Source organism: Sapajus apella, unplaced genomic scaffold, assembly GCF_009761245.1.
Source record: "Sapajus apella isolate SASKATOON/1434 unplaced genomic scaffold, GSC_monkey_1.0 scaffold60, whole genome shotgun sequence".
Taxonomy (NCBI): domain Eukaryota; kingdom Metazoa; phylum Chordata; class Mammalia; order Primates; family Cebidae; genus Sapajus; species Sapajus apella.
In genome coordinates this window covers 1,013,026-1,040,745 of record NW_022437000.1, presented here as the reverse complement: position 1 = coordinate 1,040,745, position 27,720 = coordinate 1,013,026, and the positions used below count along the sequence as shown (strand labels likewise).

General features: G+C 43.6%; 1 protein-coding gene and 1 non-coding gene across 3 annotated transcripts in view; both read left to right on the top strand.

Moving 5' to 3' along the window:
- The window catches only part of GGACT (gamma-glutamylamine cyclotransferase), a 57,153-nt gene that overhangs the window by 7,141 nt on the left and 22,292 nt on the right, over positions 1 to 27,720 (top strand). The window lies entirely within an intron of this gene.
- On the top strand, positions 26,118 to 26,224 carry LOC116528922. Its single transcript, XR_004259281.1, has one exon. It is a non-coding gene; the product is annotated as a U6 spliceosomal RNA (small nuclear RNA).

The window sequence follows — 27,720 nt, the reverse complement described above, 5'->3', positions numbered from 1 at the left end:
TGTTGACCAGGATGGTCTCGATCTGTTGACCTCGTGATCCACCCGCCTCGGCCTCCCAAAGTGCTGGGATTACAGGCGTGAGCCACCGCGCCCGGCCAGTATCATGTTAATAGATGAAAAAGGTGCTGGAATTTCTGTTATATGGGGCACCCTAACCTATATGCTAATATTTGTGTGTCAGACTGCCTGGCTTCTCATCCTGGCACTGCCACTTACTAGCTGGGTGATTTTGGGCTTTTTAAGTAAAAAGATGTGTATAATAACAGCTGTCTGGAGGCTCTACAGAGAATCTATTTTCTTGCTTTTGCAGCTGCCAGAGGCCATCTGCATTTCTTGGTTTATTGTCCCTATTCCCCATATTCAAATCTAACAACATTGCCCTTCTCTGACCATTTTTGTCATCACATCTGTCGGATCTGATCCAGAACAGGTTTTCCAGTTTTGTGTATTCCTCAATTGGTTAGATTGCACCCACTTGGGTAATCCAGATTAATCTCTGCATCTCAAGGGGCTTACATCTGTGGAGTCTCTTTTGCCATCGGAGGTAACAGATAGTTTCCAGGGGTTAGGATATGAACATCTTTGGGTGGCCATTATTCTGCCAACCACAGATTTAAGGAGACAAAAGAAGGTGAGTGTGGCTGAGTCCTTGGCAGGGAGTAGATGGGACTGGAGAGGGAGCGAGGCAGAGGGTTCTGCAGGTCAGCATAAGTTTTGAAGTTCCAACAGTAAGAGGAAGTTGCAGTCAGATTTATTGCCCCAATTCTGGAATCAGCTGTTTTTCCAAGGAGCCCTGGTTAGCTGTTTTAAAGTGAAAAATGGTACATAGACCATAATCTGGATCTAATAGGGTGCTCATTGCTGTTGGATTGGGAGTTGTTTTTAAGCCATTTCAATAGACAGAGATAGGGAAAACCACTGTTCAAACTAAAATATTTCATGAGCTCATTCTGATAACATCCAAGTCTGTTTCTGGACTACAGCATTTTTGCTTGATGCCATAGAACTTATATCCATACCTCTTTCTTCCGCTCCACAAATCTCAGTTCAAAACAACCGTGGCATAATTGATGCTTTGCTTTAGGCCTCACCACACAGTCACTGCCACAGGGGTATGGGAATTGGAAGGAAGACCACAGAGGTAAAGTGCTGTTTGCGTTACGTCATATCAAGCCTACGTGCTGGGTATGTGACTTCTGTCTTTTGCTTTTGACCTTGACTACCTGACTGAAATAGTGATTGGCAGGTTTTTCCACCATAAAGTCACACTTTCCCCCTCTCTTCATATTGTGATTTGAAAGGAAGTCACAGTGAGCAGCCTGTGCTTCTGGAGGGAGGAGTTATTTATGCTTCATCTCCTTAAGGGGAAAGTATCTACATATGTTATTTGGAATTCTTCTGTGCAGGGAGTTTATCTGTTTTCTTGCATTTATTTACTCATCCAGTTATATCATTATGGACTCACAGATACTTACTTTATGCTTTAGGTTGGGTTGTAATCCAGCACTCCTTATTTTGTTCTCCAGTTGTTCCTGCTTTGGCCTTTGGGAGCCTTTTCTGTTGTCTCCTGGGTCCCTTCGACTTGCCCCGTCATTGTGGGCTGCTATGTTTGTTTATTTTTGAGCACTTCCTTGCTTTCCGGTATTGCTAGATGCCCTAGATTCATCTTGTGTATTCCCTGCTCCAGTCTTAGGTTCAGCCATTTCTCTAGGGAGCTCTGCTCCCCTCTGTTGGAGATGGTATTAGAAACCACAAGCTGGATGCTGGTATGCTCATTTCTACTGCAGTGGCATTGCTTTTAGGTCCTCTCAGCTGATGCAGCAAGGAAATGTCTATGTGTGTACTGACTTGTGCATACACACACATCAGTAAATACTTCTGCATGGAGCCATCTGTTTCTGTGAGTCCACACTGCTGTCTCCAGCTCTAATCTGTTGCCCATGGATCATTCTCACCTTTTCCCTGTTTGTCTCTCACCTCCCACTTCAACAGTGAGAAACCCGCTCCCATTGCCTGTGCCTCATTTGCCTACTTGTTCAGTACGTCTGGGTGTGTCTCAGGGTCAGAATTGCCATCTCACCCTATGGGAACCACTTAATCAACGAGACCTCGGTTTTTATTAATACATGTAGTTCCTTTTGCCTTTAGTCTTGTAACTGTGGACTGGGCCAACAGGTGAAACAGTTTCTTTGGGCAGGTTGAAATGAGATCCTACTGTCTTGAGAATATCTTACCTGTCAGATCTACAGGGTGCAGATTCCATGGCTTCCCCTGGCAGTTATTCCGTCACTTGGGAACCGTGGCTGTCAGACTCAGCCTAAGCCAAGGCAGCCTTTGCTATCCTGACTTGACACAGAAGTGTTACTTAGTAACAGTGTTCATTTACTAGGGCTTCCATAGCAAATCACCACAAACTGGGAGGCTTAAGACAACAAAAATTTATTCTTGGCTCACAGAGTCCAAAACCAGAAATCAGGCTGCTGTCAGGGCTGCCCTCCCTCCAGAGGCTGCATGGAAAGTCTTTCCCTACCTTTTTCGGCTTCTGGCAGCTGCCGACATTCCTTGGCAAGTGGCTGCACAGCTCCCGGCTCTGCTTCCGTCTTCACATGGCCTCCTCCTGGGTGTCCATCTTCTCTTCTTTTTCTCATAGGGATATTTGCCATTGGATTCAGGGCCCCTGTGGATTACCCAGGATGTTCTCATCTCAGCTTCCCTAATCAATGACATCTGCAAAGTGTCCCTTTGCTATGTGAGGTGCCATAGTCAAAGGTTCTGGGGATTAGGACATGGACAAGTTTGCGGGGGCCTTTGTTCCATCAGCATCACTTTGTGATGCAGCAGCCATCACAGGATCAGAGCAGATCCTCAGGCATTTTTGGTAGATAAGACCAGGTGCCAGTCATCCCCAAGGTGTGCTGCTGCTGTTCTTCTACACTGAGGCGGGCCCGTCAGGTCTAGACCTGGCAGGTCCCTCCTTCCTCAGCGCTGAAGGGAGGGGCTTTGGGCTGACAGGAGACATGGGTTCCATGCATGAATTCCATCAGCAGAATGGTGCTCAGAACCTTCTTTGATTCACTCTGTAGGGGCGGAAAGGAGGTGATCCCTGTCTACCCCATCATAAGGGTCATGGCTGACACCCCATTACAAAGATTAACAATAGAAAAGCAAAGCACGTATGTTCAATCATGCATGACACAGGACTTTCAGAATGAAGGCCCAAAGACCCAGAGGAACTCTCTAGTTTTTGCTTAGGTTTGAAGAAGCACTGACCGCCGTATGGAAATGCGATTGGAAAAAAGGGTGTGAGCTGATGGAAATAGGCTGAGTGGGGAAGCCCCGCAAGGCCTGTCTCCTCAGGTTCTTCTTGGCCTCTCTGTTGTGACATTCCTTCCAGGCATGGGGCAGGACCAAGTTCTTTAGAACATCCTCATTGTCTAAGTTATTTTTTTTGAGACAGAGTTTCACTCATGTTATCCAGGCTGGAGTGCAATGGCGCAATCTCGGCTCACCGCAACCTCCGCCTCCTGGGTTCAGGCAATTCTCCCGCCTCAGCCTCCTGAGTAGCTGGGATTACAGGCATGCACCACCATGCCCAGCTAATGTTTTTGTATTTTTAGACGGGGTTTCACCATGTTGACCAGGATGGTCTCGATCTCTTGACCTCGTGATCCACCCGCCTCGGCCTCCCAAAGTGCTGGGATTACAGGCTTGAGCCACCGCGCCCTTCCTGTCCAAGTTCTTTATGGCCAGCTGTTATACAGAAAGCCTGGAGAAAGACTAGTGTTTTTAGGTTTTATGACTGGCTTTGGGGAAAGGGGTTCTGGTTCCTGTGACCTGCCTTGGGGAAGAGGAATTCTGGATCCTGTGTTTGCCTTGGGGGAGGATGAGAGGGGCAAGACAAACACAGGAGAAAGTGGGGGAGACTGAGCTGCTAAGCCCCACAACTCCTAGGCCCTCCTCTCCCCACAGCAGCAGGCACTCCTGCCTCTGCACCCTGAGGGTGGTGGTGCTGTGACTGCTCTTTTACTTACTGGAATTTCATGTTATTTTGTTTTGCATAATTAATTATTTTGCATACTAGCCTAAACACTGCTGGGCTGTGAGCTCTGATTGGGTGAGAAGCACGTCTTCCTCATTTGAAGTCTGCCATCATTCTTTTCACACAGTGGGCACCCAGGAAGAAAGAACTTACTTCCAGTTAGCCGAGATTATTGATGTTCTGAGTCAGGCCAAAGTAAATTAGAGTAAGAAAGAGTGTAAGTGGGAAAACTCCTCATGTGATGCTGTGTTCTTGTCCATTTTTCAAATTGCCACATCTACTTTCCAAGCTTTTGAGTGTTAATTACCTCTTCTTGCTGTGTCATATGTACTTGGGAGTATGACGCAGGTAAGTTAATGAAAATATTTTTACATCTCATGATGGTTTTATAAACTTACCAGCATTAAATGAGTTTTGAAAAGTGTTCTTTGAGCCGTTATTGAAAATAATCATAACTGCCTGCTTTGAATTACTCTTCCTCCCTTGATTTGGTTTTCTGCAAAGTTAGTTCCAGATTATAAAAGCTTAAAAACTTTTAAGAGGAAATTAGAGTACCTCATAAATGAAAAAAGAATCGTTCGACGGCATTGCAGGGAACATTTATGAAGTTCTAAGTCACAGTTAACGCGATAATTTTAGGAAGAATGGTGAACAGCAAGATCTTTTACAGCAGAAGTCAAGTAGACTCACAGCTAAGCCAGTGGTACCAGGGTTCTAGGGCTTGAGATCAGCTGGGATGTAACTGCGAATATACTGACCATGGGAGCTTTCCAGAAGCTCGGTCACCTGCTTCTCACTATGTTTCTTAAACCTCTCTGTCACTTTCCATCTGGGCTAACTGGCAGATACCTTACGCAAATGTGACACATTCCGGACCCTCGGGTTTCAGTGTAGTGGTGGCATAAGTAGTTGCTTTTATTATGTAGAATAAAAACAAAATTGGCAGGATATCTGTAAACTTGTGTCCAGGGAGGCTCTCTCTCCATTGGCAGTGTTCGGGATTAGAGCTGTAGAGGTGAAGGTGGCTGCCACCGTGGGAAGAAAGAGAAGTACACTTGGTGTTCGGCCATTCTCTATGGACGCACAGAGGCCAGTATCTCCCCATCAAATGAATGGTTTTCAGAGTCAACTTAGTGATCAGGGCTCTCTTAGAAAACATCTATTTCCCTTTCCTGTCTTTCCCTTCTGTATTTTAGTTGTGCCTGCATAAATAGCGAACCCCTGGTGAAGAAAGGCAAGTGAAAATATCATTCCCACCCTTAATGCATAACAATTAGGTACAAATTGGCCTCCAACTTGGTTCCTGCAGAGACAGAGACACATCCTAGTTGATGAACCCTTCTTTCCTCCCTACCGCCCTCCCTCTTTTCCTTCTCCCCTTCCTCCCTTTTTTTCCTTTTCAGAATTTTACTGTGAACATTTCCAGACATACTCAAAAGTATAGTAACCCTCGTGTGTCCCCCACCCGGGATCAGAGATGACCACAGCATACTGGCTTTGCCATGCTTGTTCTGAGTGCCCTCCTCCCTTTGTGTTTTGGAGTTTTGTTTATTTGCTTGTTTCTAGAGAATTTTGATGCAAATGCCAGAAATCATGTCATTTCATCCCCAAATATTTTAGCATGAATTTTGAGGTTTTTTAACATAAATATAATTCTACCCAACAATGAAAAATTATTCCTTAATATCTTTTAATACTGTATTTTGATTTCCTTTCTTTTTTTCTTTCTTTTTTTGAGATGGCATCTTGCTCTGTTACCCAAGCTGGAGTGCAATGGCATGATCCTGGCTCATTGCAACCTTCACCTCTCGGGTTCAAGCGATTCTCCTGCCTTAGCCTCAGCTGGGACTACAGGTACCTGCCACCACGTCCAGCTAATTTTTGTATTTTTAATAGAGACAGGGTTTCACCATGTTGGCCAGGCTGGTCTTAAACTCCTGCCTCAGGTGATCCACCCGCCTCGGCCTCCCAAAGTGCTGGGATTACAGGTGTGAGCCACTGTGCCTGGCCTGTTTTTCTAAAACAACGCTTGTGCAGTTGGTTTATTCAAGTTGGAATTTTAAAATTCCATCTATTATATTTGGTATATGCATCTCTTATCTCTTAAAAATAATTTTGTATGCCAGGCATTAATTAGATTCAGAGTGTTCTTATTCTTTTACCTTTCATTTTTGACTATTTTAGAGTAGTTGCATGCTCTCATGCTTTCATTCATTATTATTAAGTTACATACAGTAAAGCCAGCTTGTTTGTGCAATGTGGATAGCTTTAAAATGTGTGGATTCTCGTACTGGCCATCACCAATGGTATACAGAGTAGTCCCATCACCAAAAAGCTAGGGAAAAAAACAAACCCTCCCTCATTCTGCCCCTCTGTAGTCCAACCCTTCCCCTCCTCAAACCCTGACAGCCTTGATTTGTTCTTCATCCTCGTATGTTTTGCCTTTTCCAGAATGTCATATAAGTGGAATGATATAATGTGCAACCTTTGAGGCTGGCTGACTTTTCACTCTGACAGTGCCTTTGAGGTTCCTCTGTTTGTGTATCCTTTCTTCTCACCATTGTCTAGATGTACTGCAGCATGTGTATCCACTCACAGTTGAGGGCCATTTAGATTATTTACAGTTTTTGGTGATTTTGAATACAGCTTCTGTATACAAGTCATCTTTCATCTTTCTAGGGTAAATTCCTAGAAGTGCAATTGCTGGGTTATAATTTTGTGAGAAACTTCTAGATTTAATTTTATAGGAAACTTTCCACAGTTCTGTACTGTTTTACATTCTCACCCACAATGGTGAGAGTTCCAGTTGCTTCACATCCTTCTTGGCACCTCATGTTATCAGTTTGGTGTTTCTTCGTTTGAGCCATCCTAATAGATGTGTTACTTCTATTTTTATTAGGTTTTTGAAATTATAAAAATTTGTTTTTAATAAGTTATTTTTATAAGTTATTGGATTAAATTTATGTTATATACCCATTATCAAAATAAATACTGGTTTTCTGATGACTTTTTACATTGAAATATGGTAACTATACTGAAAAATAAAAAAAATAAAATAAAGCCAGAATATTGTAAGAGTCATTCTAAATCTCACTAATTGAGAGATTATATTTGGCAAACTATTACAAAATAATATCTGAATTCACAGTGCACTTTGCAATGCAAGATCCATTTGTTATATGCATCTCATTCCCGTTTGACCATTAGTGACTAGGTGTGCCATGTTTGCTTTTGCCATCAGTGTTATGCTAGAGTGGATTGGTCGGTGAATAGTTGACTACATGAGAACAAACTGGATATCAGCAGAGAGTAATTTGTTTGAATGCCCTTTAGCTGCAGTGAACACCACTGGAGTTGCTGTTTGTTTTTTAGACAGGGTCTCACTGTGTTGCCCAGGCTGAAGTGCAGTGGCACAATCACAGCTCACTGCAGCCTTGACCTCCTGGGCTCAAGTGATCCTCTTGCCTCAGCCTCCCAAGTAGCTGGGACCACAGATATGCACCACCACACCCTGCTAATTTTTAAATTTTTTATAGAGATGGGGTCTTGCAATGTTGCCTGCGCTGATCCCATTATAGGTTTTGTTTTTCTTTCTTTTTTTTGGAGACAGAGTCTTCCTCTGTTCCCCAGGCTGAAGTGCAGTGGTGCAATCTTAGCTCACTGCAACCTCTGCCTTCAGGTTCAAGCAATTCTCTTGCCTCAGCTTCCTGAGTAGCTGGGACTACAGGCACGCATCACCATACCCAGCTCATTTTTGTATTTTTAGTAGAGATCGGGTTTCACCATATTGGCCAGGCTGGTCTTGAACTCCTGACCTCTTGATCTGCCTGCCTCAGCATCGCATAGTGCTGGGATTACAGGCAAGAGCCACTGCACCTGGCCCCATCATAGTTTTTTTTTTTTTTTTTTTTTTTTTTTTTAAATGGGCTCCTTTAATGTGTCTGTAGCAGTAGTCAAAGCTTGCATTTGAATACCTTTTTCCTTATTAAAACATGGTGAGCTCAAGGAAGAAAACGATTTGAAATTTTTGAAACAAAAATCATGCATCTATCTCTTTGATTTAGGAACAATAGTCTCTGGTCACTCTTAGTTGAAAGTCTGGAGTTGACTCCTGGGTTAGTTACTAAAATGCCACTGTTAATGTTGTTTGTCATCTCTCACTCCTCCCTTGTGATGAAACTGGGAAGGTCTCTGGGTACACAGGTCATTGCTGAGGGAGGTCCTTTTGTAAAATCAAGCCTCATCCATTGACTGCTGTGGTTTGGGCTTCCAGTTGGTGGTAGTATTTGAAAAACACAGAATGGCGGTTCCTGTCATCTACTTGGAAGAACAGTAGCATATCGGTTTTATTTTGTGACTTGAACTTCCCTGATATTCCTTCTGAAAAGTTGCTGGAGTGTTTGACCTATTGATATTGACAGACCTTCCTTTCTAATATAGGGACATCACAAAGGAAAAGCTGAACTGACAAAGGAAGACTGAGGGCAGACATCAGATGGGCTTTTGAGGTTGCTGTGGCTGAAGCCTCAGAGGCCACGTGCTGGGAAGATTTGGTTCCCAGTGTCAAAGAAATGGGATAGATTTCTCTCTCTTTCTCTCTTTTTTTCTTCTTTTTGAGATGGAGTCTCGCTCTGTTGCCAGGCTGGAGTACAGTGACTTGATCTCAGCTCACTGCAACCTCCGCCTCCCAGGTTCAAGCTATTCCCCTGCCTCAGCCTCTCTAGTAGCTGCGATTACAGGTGTGCACCACCAGGCCCAGCTAATTTTTTATATTTTTAGTAGAGATGGGGTTTCACCATGTTGGCCAGGGTAGTCTCAGTCTCCTTACCTGTTCTGCTTGCCTCGGCCTCCCAAGGTATCTGTCTTTTTTTTTCATTTTTTTTTTTTTTTTAACATGTAAGTGTGATTGATTTATTATGATGTGATATTCTGGAGGAAACAGTTATGTTATTTCCTTTTATTATTTCAGCTTTTATTTTAGTTACAGGAAGTACCTGTGCAGGTTCTTTACAGAGCGTATTGTACCCAGGTAGTGGCACAGTTCTCAGTGGGTCATTTTCACCCCTGCCTACCTCCCTCTCTCCGACTCCCCGCTCTAGTATCCTCAGTGTCTCTTGCTCCCAGGTCTATGTCCATGTGTGCACTCTGTTTACCTCCCACTTTTAAGTGAGAACATGTGGTATTTGACTGACCAACCTACCTACCTTCCTTCCTTCTTCCTTCTTCCTTCTTTCCTTCCTTCCTTCCCTCTTCCCTCCCTCCCTCCCTCCCTCCCTCCCTCCCTCTCTCTCTCTCTCTTTCTCTCTTTTTTTCAACTGAGTCTTGCTCTGTCATGCAGGAGTGCAGTGGTGTGATCTCAGCTTACTGCAACCTTTGTTTCCTGGGCTCAAGCAATTCTCCTGCTTCAGCCTCCCAAGTAGCTAGGACCACAGGCATGCACTACCATGCCCGACTAATTTTTGTATTTTTTAGTAGTGATGGAGTGTTGCCATGTTGGCCAGGCTGGTTTCAAACTCCTGACCTCAAATGATCACACCCATCTCAGCCTCCCAAAAATTATTAGGATTACAGGTGTGAGCCACCATGCTTGGCCAGGCTTTCTGTTCCTGCTTTAATTTACTTAAGCTTATGGCCTCCAGCTGCAGCCATGTTGCTGCAAAGGACATGATTTCTTCCTTTTTTATGGCTGTGTAGTAGTCCATGGTGTATATATGCTACATTTTCTTAATATAGGCCACTGTTGATGGGCACCTACTTTGATTCAATGTCTTTGCTGTTGTGAATAGTGCAGCAATGAACATATGATTGCCTGTGTCCTTTTGGTAGAATGATCTATTTTCCTTTGGATATATACCCAGGAATGGGATTGCTGGGTAGCTCTGTTTTAAGTTCTCTGAAAACTCCAAACTGCTTTCCACAGCAGTTGAACTAATTTACATTCCCACAAACAGTGTATAATTATTCCCTTTTCTCCATAGCCCCACCAGCATCTGTTTTTTTTTTTGTTTGTTTGTTTGTTTTTGACTTTTCGATAATGCCATCGTGAGGGGTATGAGATGGTATCTCATTGTGGTTTTGATTTTCATTTCTCTGATTAGTGAAGATGAGCTTTTTTTGCAATGTTTGTTGGCCACTTGTGTATCTTCTTTTGAGAAGTGTCTGTTCATGTCCTTTGCCCATTTTTAATGGGTTTATTTGTTTTTTGCTTGTTGATCCTGTGGTCGAGTCATTTTTGGTTTAAAACTGACATATAGGCCAGGTGCAGTGGTCGTCACCTGTAATCCTAGCACTTTAGGAGGCTACGGTGGATGGATTGCTTGAGCCCAGGAGATTGAGACCAGCTTGGGAAACAGTGAGACTCCATCTCTCAAGACAAACAAGTAAGAAAACTAACATATTAATTGACTATTACATCTGTTGGGATTAGAATAAATCATTAACAGTAAAGGATTAGTAAGGATATTACATCCATTGGACTCAAGTCTTTGTTTTGTTTTAAAAATATGTATGGGTCTCTTTTAAACTTCTGGCTTATTGAGACCATTTCAGTGAAGTCACATATATTTAATGGGATCAGGGAAGGGGTAATGGAAGAGTATTGGGCCTTTAGTCCAGGGGTTTTTGAATACCAGACTAATTCACCTGCTGCCCCCTGGTGGCAGCGCAGTAAACAGTGCAGTTCAAAGGTAAGGACTTGCGGAGAGCTAAGTTCAGTGGACTGTGGGTGTCAAGAGGATTGTAGAGGAAGCTGGGAGATGCCGCTTCTCTCCCACTCTTCTTGTGATTGCTACCTATATGGTCTCAGAAAAATCATTTAGTTTAGTTGAAGTATAGCTTTCATGCTCTTCAACTTTAAAATACACTTTCTAAACTTTTTCCAGCATTAATACCCTATGCTTCTCCAAGGGGGTATTAGCAAAAAATGCTATTATATAGCAAAAGATGTCAAGTTCTGTTTTTTCCTTTAGCAGTTGTATCCTAATAAACCCCAGATATTTATTCAGGAAAGTAGGTTCTAGAGTACATCCTGAAGCTGGATACAGATTCAGCTCTGGGCAGCAAACTACGTAAATCTACCTGCAGCACAGTTCATCGTTAATCAGTATGAGGACTCTGCGTTGTTATGCAAAGCTTACGTCATCTGAAAAATGTTTTTCATCCTGGTGTGGTGATGTACACCTGTAGTCCCAGCTACTCAGGAGGCTGAGGCAGGAGGATCCCTGAGGCAAGGAGTCAGAGGCCACAGTGCACTGTGATCCCCCTGTGAGTACCACTGCACCCCAGCCTGGGCAACATAGCAAGATCCTGTCTCCAAAAATAAATAATGTTTTAAACATGAAAAACACATTAATTTTTACCATCTTAACTATTTTTAAGTGTACAGTTGAGTAGTATTAAGTATATTCACATTGTTGTGCAACCAACCTCCAGAACATCTTCTTGTAGAACTAAAACTCTGTATCAGTTAAATAACTCTTCGTTTTACCCCTCCCTCAGCTCCTGGTAATCATCTTTCTGTTTCCTGTCTCTATGAATTTTACTACTCTAGGTACATCATAGAAGTGGAATCATATGGTATTTGTCTTTTTGCGGGCTGGCTTATTTTGCTTTGCATAATGTTCTCAGGGTTCATCTATGTTGTAGGATGGATCAGAATTTCCTTCCTTTCAGCCTTTTCAAGGCTCTGTAATATTCTATTGTGTGTATACACCACATTTTGTTTATCCCTTCTTTTGTTAGTGGACACTTGGGTTGCTTCCACCCCCTGGCTGTTTTGAATACTAATGTGGGAACATGCATGTCCTATGCCATTTTTAGTATACTGTGCTGACTAATGCAAAGAAGGGCTTATACAGGTTTTTCCTGCACATAAAAGGTTAAATTTCATAATAGAGAACACCAGTCAACCATACAAAATAACTAATGTATGGCTTTTTGTATGTTTGAGTAAGTTAAAGAAGGAAAACATTTATTATATCTGTGATATATTCTATTATTTAGTCCTTATGTTAATTCTGTAATTTATCCTTCTCTCAGAGGGACTAAGAGTTATTGAAATCACGTGTGGGCCAAATGTGTATAAACGTACATTATCTCCATATATCAGTGTTTGAGGTGGGCATTATTATCTCCATTTGTTGGGAGTTGGAACTGAGATGAAACACCCTGAACAAGATCACACAGCTAAAAGATGGCAGGGCTTTACCTGACTTTGAAATGAAGCACATCTAGTTCTAAGGTGCGTGCTCTGGGCCAGGTGTGGTGGCTCATGCGTGTAGTCCCAGCACTTTTGGAGGCTGGAACAGCAGAATCACTTGAGGCCTGAAGCTTGAAACCAGGCTGGCCAAATGAGACCCTGTATCTACAAAAAAAAAAAAAAAAAAAAAAAGTGTGTGCTCTGCCCATACCACTTTCTTCTGCTGCAGAGAATATACATCTGTGTTCTGAAGGATATTAGAACAATATCAGAGAATGGCATTTCTATATTATCACTAGAAAAACCATAATATCTTTGCATTAAATACAGCCCTTTGAGTTTTCCTTGCAAAGACACAGCATCACTTTGGATGAGTTCATCTGAAATGTATTGCCAAGGCTTGCCTGCTGGGGGACTTTGCAAAATAAATCTCCCTACTTACAAAAGGATGCTTCTCACGTGCCAGTTCCCATGTATCTGAGGTTATCCTCCTCAACACTGTTATCTTTCCTTTTTTTCTTCTTTCTTTCCTTTGGATTGGCAAAGGGCTAGGACTGTTGTCACTGCTCTCTGCTCCCCTGTCTCTTTAATGCCATGGTGTTTTGGACTGAAGCTTTGATCCGTTCTGGCACTGTGTTTTCACACAGCTCAAGGGCTATAAACTGTCCTCATGGGAGGTCGTTTTCTTGGAGACTCAGCAATCTCTCAGGGAGGCCAATGGAATTCTTAGATGAACAAGTAAGTAGTGATACATTATCGGAGCAGGCATTTAAGCCTAAGAGTTTGTTTGCACTTAAGATGACATTCCTTGGGATTTCATAAACCTAGAGATGGCTAAGGATTCAGACTGCTTCCCGAGATGCATTTGAGGTTTGATATAATTTGGCCGTGTCACACTCAAATCTCATCTTGAACCCCATGTGTCGTGGGAGGGCAGGTGGAGATAATTGAATCATGATGGTAGTTCCCCCCCATCCTGTTCTTGTGATAGTGAGTTAGTTCTCATGAAATCTGATGGCTTTATAAGAGGCTTCCCCCTTCACCAGGCACTCATTCTTCTCTTTGATGCCACCATGTGTGAAAAAGGACATGTTTGCTTCCCCTTCTGCCAAGATTGTAAGTTTCCTGAGGCCTCCTCAGCCATGCAAACATGAGTCAATTTAAATCTCTTTCCTTGATAAATTACCCAGTGTCAGGTATGTCTTTATTAGCAGCATGAGAATGGACTAATACAGTAAGTCCATACCACAGAGAGCTGCCATAAGGATACCCAACAGTGTGGAAGCCACTTTGGAACTTGTTGGGAACTGGAGCAAAGGTTACTGTGTTATGCTTTAGTAAAGAGACGGGCAGCATTTTGCCCCTGCCCTAGAGATCTGTGGAACTTTGAACTACAGAGAGATGATGTAGGGGTATTTGGTGGTAGAAGTTTCTAAGCACCAAAGCATTCAAGGGGAAGCAGAGTGTAAAAGTTTGGAAAATTTGCAGCCTGACAATGTGATAGAAAAGAAAAACCTATTTTCTGGGGAGAAATTCAAGCCCACTGTAGACATTTGCATGAGTAACAAGGAGCCAAATGTTAATCACCAAGACAATGGGGAAAATGTCTCCAGGGTATGTCAGAGACATTCTCAGCAGCCCCTGTCATCACAGGCCTGAAGGCCTAGGAGGAAAAAGTGCTTTTGTGGGCTAGGCCCAGGGCCCACTTATGCTATGTAGCCTTGGGACATGGTGTCCTGCCTTCCAGCTGCTTCAGCACCAGCTGTGGCTAGAAAGGGCCATCATAAAGCTCAGGCCATTGCTTCAGAGAGTACATGCCCCAAACCTTGGTGGCTTACATGTGGTGTTGAGCCTGTGGGTGCACAGTGGTCAAGAATTGAGGTTTGGGAACCTCTGCTAAGATTTCAGAGGATGTATGGAGACACCTAGATGTCAAGGCAGAATTTTGCTGCAGGGCAGAACCCTCATGGAGAACCTCTGCTAGGGCAGTGCAAAAGAAAAATGTGGGGTTGGAGCCCCACACACAGAGTCCCCACTGGGGCACTACCTAGTAGAGCTGTGGAAAGAGGGTCCTTCAGACCCCAGAATAGTGGATCCACCAAAGGCTTGCACCACACACCTGGAAAAGCAGCAGAAACTCAACGCCAGTCCATGAAGGTAGCTGGGAGGGAGACTATACCCTGCAAAGCCACAGGGACAGAGCTGCCCAAGGCCATGGGACCCCACCTCCCTGGATGTGAGACATGGAGTCAAAGGAGATCATTTTGGAACTTTAAGATTTAATGACTGCCCTGTTGGATTTCAGACTTGCATGGGGCCTGTAGCCCCTTTGTTTTGGCTAATTTCTCCCATTTGGAATGGGTTTATTTATCCAGTGGCTGTACCCTCATTGTATGTAAGAAGTAACTAACTTGATTTTGATTTTGTGGACTCATGGGCAGAGGAAACTTGCTTTGTGAGACTTTGGACTTGCACTTTTGAGTTAATGCTGGAATGAGTTAAGAATTTGGGAGACTATTGGGATGGCATGATTGTGTTTTGGACTGTGAAGACATGAGATTTGGAAGGGGCCAGGGGTGAAATGATATGGTTTGGCTGTGTCCCCGGCCAAAGATCATCTTGAATTGTAGTTCCCATAATTCCTATGTGTCATGGGAGGGACCAGGTGGAGATAATTGAATCATGGGGGTGGTTTCCCCCATCCTGTTCTTATGATAGTCAGTTCTCACGAAATCTCATGGTTTTACAAGGGGCTTGCCCCTTCACTATGCACTCATTCTTCTCCTTGATGCCACCACCATGTGAAGAAGGACATGTTTGCTTCCCCCTTCTGCCATGATTGTAAGTTTCCTGAGGCCTCCTCAGCTATGATGAATGTAAGTCAATTAAACCTCTTTCCTTTATAAATTATCCAGTCTTGGATATGTCTTTATTAGCAGCATGAGAACAGACTAATACAAGGTCTTCAGTAACCCCTGACAGCAGGATATTGGCCAATAAATATAAAAAGTAAGATTGGTAGAAATTGCTGATTGCCACCAAATATCCAGTCGCTTGTTTCTTAATTACTGGTCCTGTGTTATTCAGTGACCCATGTGCCTAGTTATGATGAATGAGAGATAAGCAAAAATGTGTGGGGCTTCCAGGGAGGTTTTGAAAAGGAACATGATTCAGTTGGAAGTAGGGCCCTGGTTCTCCTGCTGCCCTGCCTCATGCCACTTCCTTTGAATGTAACACTATGGCTAGAGTTCCATCAGCCTTTTTCTCTCCTGAGGCGAGATGGTGTAGCTGAGATTAGAAATTAGTTACATATGGAAGGATCAGTCAGATAAGTAACTGCATTAAGGCTAGTGGGAGCCAGGTTTCCCAGTGTCCGAGAAGAGAGTGATGAATACAGAAATGCAGAAAACTGGAACGAATCCTGTAGTATGCATTAGGTTGAGTGTATTGCTGTGAATTCATGGTTTTCAATAAATGTAGACAGATACAAAAGTGATTACAGATGTAAAGGTGTAAAGAAGTGAATGTAAGTGTGTGTGTGTGTGTATGTTTATATGTGGATACAGGTATATATTCTGCTGGGGCTGGGGGCTTGTGGACAGATGCAGCCCAGTGGCAGTGAGCACACTCTGTACTCAGATCTTGGCATCTAAATACCATTTCCTACAAGAGAACAAGAGCTCCTTGGAGAGAGGGCTGATGCCAGGGCTGGGACAGGGAAAGTCCAAGATAAGCCTGGAACATCTTGAACAGAAAGCAATGAAAGAATGAGGAAAACAGGCCAAGGGGACAGAGAAGCCTGCTGAAATTCACCCCATCTGTCCAAAATGGGACAATGTAAGCATCAAAAGAAATAATGGTAGCATTGGATATAACAGGAAACCGTAAGTCCATACAGATACAGATAAATGAATGAGTGGCAGGTTTGATGGTGAATGAGATGTTGCATGGTTTCAAAGTCCCTCCTTATAAAATACTTATCAGCTTTAAAGGGCGAAAGAGTAACTTCTCTGTGGAGAAGCCTGGCAGTCACCACCTTAAGTGATCAGGGTGAATGTCATCAATAATGGAGGAAGTTGAAGTCATGTGGTGTCTGATAGAAGGCAGTGAGAAGAACACAGCATCATTTGTGAAAGATTCCTGCTCAGGATGCACCATCTGAGTCTAATCAGGAGACAGTATCAGACAAAACCAAATTGAGGGATATTCGACCAAGTCAGTGATCTGCAATCTTTAAAAGATTGTGAATGCCAAAGACGAGCAGGAATTGTTCCAGATGGAAGGAGGCTAAAGGACACAGCTACATGCAATGGGGATTGTGCACTGCACCCTTTTTCCTGTAAAGCACATTATAAGGACAGTTGAAAAAGTTCAAACAGTGTCTGCGAGAAGGTGATAAACCTAGTCATGTATACTAATGACCTGATGTCACAGGTTGTAGTGTGGTGAGATCAGATGTCCTTGTCGGAAACACACATGACCGTGTTCAGGGATGAAGGGCATCAGGTTGGCAACTAACCAGTGGTTTACTCTCTGAGCAGATGCTTCTAACCAGTGGTTTACTCTCTGAGCACACCCAGGTGCCAGGGCTGAGAGCCGAGAAGCATGAGTTCCTGGTGCCTGGGCCCCCAGTGATTCGGGAGAGGAGACCTCGGCAGGTACAATGCCAGGGGAAAATGGCTGCAGTGTCCCAGGGTCAGCTCTGCTTCTAGGGCTCATGGTGAGGGCCATGGCACCAGAAGGATGGTGTTTGGAGCACCCTGGAAACCTGGAAGCACAAGCCAGGCAGGGTGCTGAGGAGTGAAGAGTGAGGGGCCTTAAAGGCAGTAGCAACCTTGTAAGCAGCGAAAGTACCACAAGGCAGCATGAGGCATGGCTGAGCAGCAACTGGTCTTCGTGAGCATGTGAAGACATTTGGATTGAATTGGCCCTCTGGAATTTATCCACTGCTGAGGAATGAATCAGTGACTGAAAACAACAAAAATCATCCCAAAGTTTCTGTGGCTGAGGATCTAAGAGAGGCTTAGCTGTGTGATTCTGACTTGGGGTCTGTCACAGGCTGCACTCAGGTGCTGGCCACACTGTAACCTTCTCCAGGCTTGATGTGGTGAGGTTCCAAGCTCACTTACCTGACAGTTGGCAGGCTCTGGTCCTTTCTGCCTGTTGGTGGAGACCTCACTTCTTCTCCATGTGGCATCTCCATGGAGATGCTCATAACATGGCAGCTGACTTCCTTTACAGTGGGGGATCTGAGAGCAGAGGAGAGCCCCCAGGACAGAAGCCACAGTCTTTTTATAACCGAATCCCATCACTTCCTCTGGATTGTGTTTGTTGGCAATGAGTCACTAAACCCATGCTCAAGGAGCAGGAGTCACACAGCAACAGGGATGCCAGGTGGGGGCTTGGTGGGTGCCATGTGAGAAGCTGCTTGCCACACAGAGGTCCCCACAACTGGACAGGCAGGGGCATGGCCAGGCATGCATCTTGGAGAGATCACTCTAGGTTTGAGGGGGAGCAGCAGTGAAGCTATCTGGAAGAGGATCACTCAGGATAGAATTGAGTAGGGAAGAAGAAGGTTCATCATCATCGATGTAAAACACTTCTCAAGCAGTCGGGGAGGGAAGGGGGGTCGTGGACCTGAGTGGTTAGAAACCAGCTTCTGCAGAGAGGCTTTTGCAGGATCCCTTTGCTGTGAAAGCTACAAGGCAGTGACCTCGTTTCAAAACACATTTTAAAGTTGTGGAATATCAGGGATGTTATTTTCTCAGTTATGTCTCATAAGCACTACTTTGCCTTGACTGTCAGGAGTCAAATGTGCAAATGAAAGCTGTTAACATTGTCAGGTAGGTTGACTGGACCAGGCTTTAAAATTCAATTAATCCCTTTTGAGAGGTGACATTGATCCTTCAGCATGATGGTTAAAGTATTGTATCTTTCCTTTTGAAATCTCCCAGTTTTTTGAAGTCTGATCTGAGCACAAATTACTTTAAAGAACGAGGTTTTCCCTGAGATTTTAGATTTTTAATTTTAGGCAGGTCATCACCAAGCCAATTTAAACAAGATGAACTGTGAATTCTGGGAGTAGAGCTACATGTGCAGTGGGGACAGGGTCAAAGATTGGGCAGGGAAGTCGGCCATCCCCTGTGAAATACTCCAGAGAGAGCATTCCAGGTCTGTATCACAGCAGTCTTTTCCTTGTGTCATTGTGCTTGAAGTTAAAACAAACATCACAACCACCCGTTAAACCTGCATGTTCCCTGGGAATAGCAGCGGTCTGGAGTGTGGTTAAAATGCTACTCCTGGAAGGGTGACCTGGGCCTCAGGCTTCCGTCCCCCGTGAAGGCCTGGCTGCTGCCGGGTTCAGGGACCCCCCTTACACTGCATGGCGCACTCAGAGCTGGGTACTGCGTTATGCTGGTGACACCAGGTGTTGAAAGTAAAAAATGTAATTTATTCCACACTTTTCAAATGGCCATTCCTGTTACTTAATATTTATACTTTGGTCGACCTTGAATCATGAGAGTGAAAACATAATGCTCTTAGAAAATGTATACTCAGTATTATTTAGGCCACAGTCTCATAGTTAGATAGAACGATAGGGAAATTTAAAGGGCGAATATGTACTAAACTTGGAAGGGCTTCCCGTTAGTTATCCTGAGGCTTTTTGTATTCTCTTCATTTTTATGTATTTGGTTTTTCTTTTTGTGTAACTTAGTTACAGCGTCTTTTAAAAACGTGTTTATACCAATGTTCAATCTTTAATACTTGGAAAATTTGCTTTTCTGGTTCATTGAACTTGCCATGTAGGTGAAGGTTAAACATAAGTCTTTTTTAGGACAACCTATGAAAATGAACGAGTGTCCCTTCTCTGTTTTTACAGCATACAGAGCATAATGAATCTTCTTTAATCTAAAAATTAGTAATTCAAGAGCATCACTGTAAAACAGAAAGACCCTTCTACAATCAGTCATTTTCCCAAAGGCTAATCGCCAGAATCACCTGGGGAGCTTTGAAAAATATTATATTTTATTTGAAATGTAGATTCCTGCCCTCAATTCCTAAATTACTAAATCCAACTCTCTTGAGAGGGGCCTAGAACATCAGTGTTGAAGCTTCACATGCATTTTGGGAACTCGGCAAGCATGGGGAGCCCCAGCCACAGGTCCTGCCCAGGGCAGCCACATGCACCCAGCCTGTCCAGGCTTCCCTCAGCCCAGTCCCTGTCTTTTGGCTCCCAGTAGCCCACAGGGCCTGAGGGGGTCCCAATCCCTGTCCCTGCACACACCTTGGCTCATGCTTCTTGCCTGGAAGGCACCCCACCTCTTCCTCCCACCTCTTTCCAGCATGGTTTTTACCCTCCTCCCCAGCAGGGGCAGTGCCCAACTCTGTTGGGGGCTGTATCCAAGTCACCCACAAGCAAAATTCTCCTTCTCTTTCCTGTTCTTCATGACACACTGAACATATTCCTTCCTGTGGCATTCCACAGATCATATTCTAACAGTAGATTTTATCTGTATCACCTTTTAAAGTTTAATTTAATTAATTAATGTAAAGACAGGGCCTTACTATGTTGCTCAGGCTGGAATCGAACTCCTAGGCTCAAACGATCCTCCTACCTTGACCCCCCAAGTAGCCAGGACTACAGGCATGTGCCAGCATGTCCAGTTTGGACAATTTTAAAAGATTTATTTACTTTTAAAGTAGAGATTTTTTATTGAGATGAAATTAACAGAAGAGAAAACCATGTAAAAGTGAAGGATTCATGATCATTTAGTACACAATGTTATGTGACCACAACTTCTGTCTAGTTCCAGAATGTTTTCCTCACCCCAAAAGAAGGAAACCCCATCCACACTAAGCATCCCTCCCATTCTTCCATCCCCTGAGCCCCTGGCATTCCCTAGCCCCCTTCCTGCCACTGTGCCTTACCCGTGCTGGGTGTTCTGGATCAGTGGACACACGTCACATGTGCCCCATGTGTCTGGCCCCTCTGATTTAGGATAATGTTTTCAGATTTGTCATAGGGCAGCGTCAATCAGTGCATTCATTTACTAGGGCTGCCACAACCAAGTGTGCAGACCAGGTGGCCTGAACCACAGAACTTTCTCACAGTTCTAGAGGTTCAGAAGTCCAAGATCAGGGGCCAGCAGGGTGAGTTTCTCTGGAAGCCTCTGCTTGACTTGATTTATATCAGTAAGATTATGTGGACTTTGCTTGCAATTCAAGGTGAGTAACCCTTTGATTTGCTTTCTTTGTCAGCACATGGCAGTGGGGGCCCAGGCAGTGGAAGGGGAGCTGTTTTTTGGGGGTGGTTAGGAGCTTGAACTCTGGAGTCAAGAGACCACCCAAGTTTAGGGCCATACTCTTTTTTTTATTTTTTTATTTTGAGACAGAGCCTTTCTCTGTTGCCCAGCCTGGAGTGCAGTAGCATGATCTCAGCTCACTGCAACGTCCGCCTCCCGGGTTCAAGTGATTCTCATGCTTCAGCCTCTAAAGTAGCTGGGATTACAGGCTCCTGCCACCATGCCTGGCTAATTTTTGTATTTTTAGTAGAGATGGGGTTTTGCCATGTTGGCCAGGCTGGTCTTCAAACTCCTGACCTCAGGTGATCTGCCCGTGTTGGCCTCCCAAATGTTGGGATTACAGGGGTGGGCCACTGCGCCTGGCCTCATGCCTCACTCTTAACCAGCAGTGTGACTTTGGAGGAGTTGCCTGTGCTGTCTCAGTGTCCTCAGAGGTAAAGCCCGCAGGTGCTGTGAAGGTGGGTGAAGTATATATGGTGAATCACAGGTGCTGCATGAGGTTCTAGGCATGATCCTTGCTGGTGCCAGGTTTGGAGAGAATGGTGTTCATGCAAGGCAAAAATTTTTTTTTCTGTGCAAAACTAAGGTATATTTATGAAAATGGAAATCAAGTCTTAGCCCTCCACCGAGTTTAGCTATAGAGAATATCTAGGGTAGTTTCTGTCAGGGTCCACGTAGGCAGTGGATAGGGGCTTGCCATTTTATAGAACAAAATTTCACAACTTCTGTGTACTTCCATTAACTTGAGCTTTAGGGTGAAGCTTGAAAGGGAGGCAAAATAAGAGTTTCTGTCCCCATTTAGAGGCACCTAAACCCCAATGAGGTCAAGTGAGGTCGCCCAGGGGCTGCCTGGAATCCAGTCCTTTTGAACGCACAGTTGCACACTGCCTCTTCCGAGGGCAGGAGACTCTGCAGCATGAACTTTGAGCACCGTTGATGACTTCCTGTTTGTTTGATTTCATTCAGAACAACTGTCACTGCACCTGTGCTTGGCACTAGTGTGCTCCGGGGGATCTCCCCTTCTCTGGGAAGTGCTGGGGTCTCACTGGACAGAGAAGGAGATCCAGGCTGAGGTTGAGTCATTTGCCAAGGTCATGAGCCCCAGCTCCCCACTGAGCAGCACCCCTGCCCCTCCAGGGTCCCCAGCTGGAGGAGTGAAAGGCATCCCAGCCTTCCCACTGCTGGGTTCTTCTAAGTGCAGGAATCTCTGCTGCATACATCTTCTGAGGAGGGCATTCTCTTGATCAGAGAAGGGAACCAGGACCACTTGCTGGATGTTTAGCCTGTGCTGCACATTTCAGAATCTCATCCTGGCGTTCATAGCCCCAAGTAAGACAAGGCCACATGCCCAGAAAAGCTGGGAAGACACAGCATTAGACAGCTGAAAATGGGGGTGAAGAGGCAGGATGAAGAGGCATCTTCATCCATTAACCATTACCTTTATGACAGAAACAATTTCAGTGTTTTTATATTTGCTCATTGCATTATTTTAACATTATTGAGAAATAATTCACATACCATACAGTTCACTGTTACCAAGTCAGGTGTAAGCAGCTCTCTGGGGCCATTCCTAACTCATATGGAAATGTTGCTTATACCAGAAAATGATAACTGAAAGGAAATATAACACAAAGTTCAAGAAAGGCTTGTAGATAATCATTGGTAAAATAATAGCAATGGAGCTGGAAGTACTGAAACAGAGAGGTTAAAATGCCCAGGAAGTACTGTTGCTTGCTGAGATTTAGGTGGGCGTAGCCACAAGCTTCACCACGAATGCAGAGTCGGGAGCTGGGGGAGAAGCGCATGTTCCTGGGCTGCGTGAGTGGTCTAGGAGGCGTGCTTATGATGAAATGACAGCCCACCATCCCAGGCCCTGGAGGAGACACGCAGCCTGGGCTATCAGAGATGTTCCCAATTGCAAAGATTCTGACCCATATTTTCCCCCGCACACATCCGTCTTGTTAGATCACGTGTGCTGGTTCTTTAGAAAATGACTCCATTGTACTTCAGGACAGCATGTCCCAGGAACACACTGACACCAAAAACCTTGGCCAAGAGTCTAGAGAAACAAAGCTAGATTATGTGAGGGAATGGAAATGTCCAGAATAAAACCTGGGCAGGCTAAAGGGATCGCACAGAGCCCAGTGACAGCAGAACTGCAAAGCTGCCACCCTCCCCAGCCAGGAGCAGCCCCAGTGAAAACAATGGATACAAACCCACAGGGCTCACCCCCTCGTGTAGCCCTCAGGGCTTGGGAGAAACGCACAGCTCCCATGGGGGTTCCTTCCCTGCTCATTCCCTGGTAGCTCTGGAAGTAGACTTGAGTTAAGCTCCTGGGTAAAAAGCTAAGAAAGAATATGAAGAGACTTCCAGCTGTATTCACACAAATAGGAAGAGAGGAACAGACGGGCCTATGTGGCAAAGAAGAAAAGGCTTAATGTTTCTGGAGCAGCAACACACTGCAGAAGAGTGAGCCAGATCCTGGAGATTGAAGGACTTTGTTCAAATGCCGATGTTTGGGAGGGGCTTTTCCCCAAAATAATTTAGCTTTTTTGATTTATAGACAAAATTTGCTCATTTACCGTTTAAAGTTCAGTGCATGTTTTTTAAAGGTTCAACAAATTTTGATAAATATATATCTCATGTCATCACCACCACACTCAAGATGCAGGTCCTGTCCAACTCCCCGAAAGCTTCTGAGACCTTTTTGCAGTCAGTCTCCCTCCCCAGCAGCAGCCCCTGCAGCCTCTGCTCTGCCCCCATGGCTTGCCTTTTCCAGAACGTAATGGAATCATATAGGATGCCGTCTGTGGTGTCTGGCTTCTTTCAGGCAGCTGATGTGTTTGAGATTTATGCATGTTATTGTATCTGTACACTTCAGTGTGTTTAAGCATTCTCAAGTTAATGGACATTTGGGTTCTTTCTAGTTATTGGCTGTTAAACTGGTATACATAACTGAATTACACGTAACACAAAATTTTTTTAACAGCTAGATTTCTTTTTCTAAGACTTTTGTATCTGCCAGGTGTGGTGGCTCACACCTGTAATCCCAGCACTTTGGGAGGCCAAGGCAGGTGGATCACTTGAGGTCAGGAGTTTGAGACCAGCCTGGCCAACATGGTGAAACCCCATCTCTACTAAAAATACAAAAACTAGCCAAGCATGGTGGCGTGCACCTGTAATCCCAGCTACTTAGGAGGCAGGAGAATCACTTGAACCCAGGAGGCAGAGGTTGCAGTGAGCTGAGATCATGCCACTGCGCTCCAGCCTAGGCGACAGAGCAAGACTCCTTCTCAAAAAAATTAATTAAAATAAAATGTATAGTCCAGTGGTTTTTTTAGGATGTTGTGCAGAGCTGCATTTACCATCATCAGCACTATGCCGTGACTCAAAATTCATCACCGTGATGAATTTTAGAACATTTTCATCATCCATTAAAGAAACTCCATAACCATTAGTAGCCATTCCCTATTTCTCTCTTCTTCCATCCTCTTCATCCACCACCCTACACCCAGCCCCAGGCAGTTACTTGTTTTTGTTTCTGTATGTTTGCCTATTCTGGACATTTTTGTTTTTTTCTTTAACTCCTCTCATCTGACTGTGATGTGTGCCCTCTAACCAGCCTCTCTCCATCCCCACTCCCCCTGGCTGCCTCAGCCTCGGGTGACCACCATTCTGTTCCTAGGAGGTCAGGTTTTTTCAGATTCCACATGTGAGCAGGAACATGTAGTATCTTTCTATGCTTGGCTTATTTCACTTGATGACCTCCAGTCACGTACAGGTCTTTACGTGAATATATGAGTTCATTTACCTTGGGTCTGTTTCCCAAAGTGAGATTGCTAGGTTGTATGGTAAATGTATGTTTGACTTTATAAGACACTGTCAAACTGCTTTCCAGAGCTGCTGTACCATTCTGAATTCCCAGAAGCAATGTATGAGAGTTTCAGTTACTCTACACCTTGCCACACTTGGTACTAACAGTCTTTTCAATCTCACCATGCTAATGGTATCTCTTTGTGGTTTTTATTTGCATTTCCCTAATAATTAATGATAGAGAGCCTCTATCTGTTCATGTGCTTACATGAGATTCACAGCTCTTTGGTGAAGTGTGAGTTTAAATCTGTTGCCCATTTTGTTTGTTTGGTTTTGGGTTTTTTTGAAACGTGGTCTTGTGTGTTTCTAGGCTGGTCTCTAACTCCTGGGCTCAGTCCTCCTGCCTCAGCTTCCCAAATAGCGAAGACTACAGCACCCAGGTGTTTTGCCCACTTTTAATTGAGTTATTTTTCTTCTTGCGGTGTAAGAGTTCTTTGTGTATTTTAGATAACAGTCCTTTATTTTGCAGATAATTTTTCTGTCTATATTTGCCTTTTCATTTACTCACCTGAGACTTTTGAGAGCAGGTGTTTTAAATTTTGAAGTCAAAACTTATTAGTGTTTTCTTTCTATTATTTGTGCTTTTTGTGTCTTATCAAAAGATTTCTTTTTTTTTTTTTTTTTTTTGAGATGGAGTCTTGCTCTGTCATCCAGGCTGGAGTGCAGTGGTGCAATCTTGGCTCACTGCAACCTCTGCCTCCCAGGTTCAAGTGACTCTCTGGGCCTCAGCCTCCCGAGTAGCTGGGACTACAGGCGCATGCCACTATGCCTGGCTATTTTTTTTGTTTTGTTTTTTCATATTTTTAGTAGAGATGGGATTTCACTGTGTTAGCCAGGGTGGTCTCCTATCTCCTGACCTCATGATCCGCCAGCCTTGGCCTCCCAAAGTGCTTGAATTATAGGCATGAGCCACCATGCCCAGCCAAAAGATTTCTTTTCTAGAAGGTTTAACTCTTGCATTTGGATACATTTTGAGTTAATTTATATATAGGGAGTGAGATAAGAGGTTTTTAAAAACCTATTTTTCTCCATATGGATAAGCAGTTGTTTTAGCACCATTCGTTTAAAAGACTGTAGGTTCCGCATTGAATTACTTTGGCACCTTTATTGAAAACAGTTGACCCTACAGTGGGGGTTTACTTCTGGACTCTGTTCCATTGATTTTTTATGTATTTTTTTAATTGAAGTAATTCACACAGCATAAAAGTCACCACTTTAAAGTGTCCAAGTAAGTGGGTTTTAGTATATTCAGAGAGTTGTGCAGCCCTCACCACTAATTCCGCATCACTTTCATTATCTCAGAAAGAAATGTTCCATTAACCTTAATGCATATCTTTTCTCTAATTCCACACTATCTTATTTACTGAAACTTTCTAGTAAGTATTGAAATAGAAACTTTGGGCTGGGCATGGTAGCTCACACCTGTAATCCCAGCACGTTGGAAGGCCCAGGCTGGCGGATCACTTGAGGCCAGGAGCTTGAGACCAGCCTGGTCAACATGGCAAAACCCCGTCTCTACCAAAAATTTAAAGAAAAAATTAGCCAGGCACGGTGGTACACGCCTATAGTCCCAGCTGCTTGGGAGGATGAGGCATGAGAATGACTTGAAGCTGGGAGGCGGAGGTTGCAATGAGCCAAAAATTGCACCACTGTACTCCAGCCTGGGCAACACAGCAAGACTCTGTCTCAAAAACAAAAAAAAAGAGTGCTTGCTTCGGCAGCACATATACTAAAATTGGAACGATACAGAGAAGATTAGCATGGCCCCTGTGCAAGGATGACACGCAAATTCATGAAGCGTTCCATATTTTAAAAAAAAAAGAGAAACTTTGTTTAGCTTTTTCATATATATCTTCATCCCCATCACCTTTATCTGGCATTTCTCCCCATGTTATCCCTCCCCAACTCCCTATCCCCCGCTGTCCCTCCCCTAGTCCTCCCCAACAGACCTCAGTATGTGACGTTCCTCTCCCTGTGTCCATGTGTTCTCATTGTTCAACACCCTCCTATGAGTGAGAACATGCGGTGTTTGATTTTCTGTTCTTCTGTCAGTTTGCTGAGAATGATGGTTTCCAGGTTTATCCATGTCCCTACAAAGGACACGAACTCATCGTTTTTATGGCTGCATAGTATTCCATGGTGTATATGTGCCATATTTTCCCTGTCTAGTCTGTCATCGATGGGTATTTGGGTTGGTTCCAGGTCTTTGCTATTGTAAACAGTGCTGCAACGAACATTTGTGTGCATGTGTCTTTATAATAGAACGATTTATTATCCTTTGGATATATACCCAGTAAAGTAATGGGATTGCTGGGTTGTTTAGCTTTTTCAGTGTTGTTTTGGCTATTCCAAATCCTTCAAATGTTTATACAAGCTTTATTTTATTTTTAATTTTTGTGGGTACATAGTAGATGTATATATTTATGGGTTACAGATTTTGATACAGGCATGCAAGGTGAAATACGCACATCATAGAGAATTTATCCTTTGCATTATAAACAACCCAATTACACTCTTTATCTTTTATTAGCTCATCAATTTCTACAAAAAAAAAACCTACTGAGATTTTCATTAAGATTATGTTGAATCTTTAACTCAATTTACAGAGAATTAACATTCTAACAGTGAAAAATGATCCATCAAAACATGGTATATCTCTCCATTTATTTAGATACTGAAATTCTCTCATCAGTGTTTGGAATTTTCAGTTCACTGGTATTGCACATAGTTTGTTCAGTTGGACCCTAAGTATTTCACGTTTCGCTGATACTATACATGATACTGGATTTTTAAATTTCAAGTTCCAGTTTTCCCCTGCCAGAATGCCATTGACGTTTGTATATCAGCCTTGCACCCTAAAACCTTGCTAACCTCATTAGTTCTAGTAAACTTTTGGTAGATTTTCTTGGGATTTTTCTATTCTGACAGTTATTTTAACTGCAAAAGGATAGTTTTCTTTCTTTCTGAAGTGTATGCCTTTTATTTCTTTTTGTTCCTGTGTTACCCTGGCTAGAACCTTCAGAAGTGGGAAGAGTAGACATCCTTGCTTGCATCTAGTCTCACGGCAAGTATTTGATTATTCACCATAACAAGAAGGATATTAGCTGTAGATTTTCCATAGACTTAGCCTTTTTATTAGATTGAGGACATCCTCTCTTATTTCTAGTTTGCTAAGAATTTTTATCATTAATTTGCTGAATTTTGCCAAGTGCTTATCCTGTATTTATTGAGATCATCATGTGGTTTTTCCATTTTAATCTGTTTCTATGGCAATTCATTGACTGATTTTTTTTTTTTTTTTTTTTTTT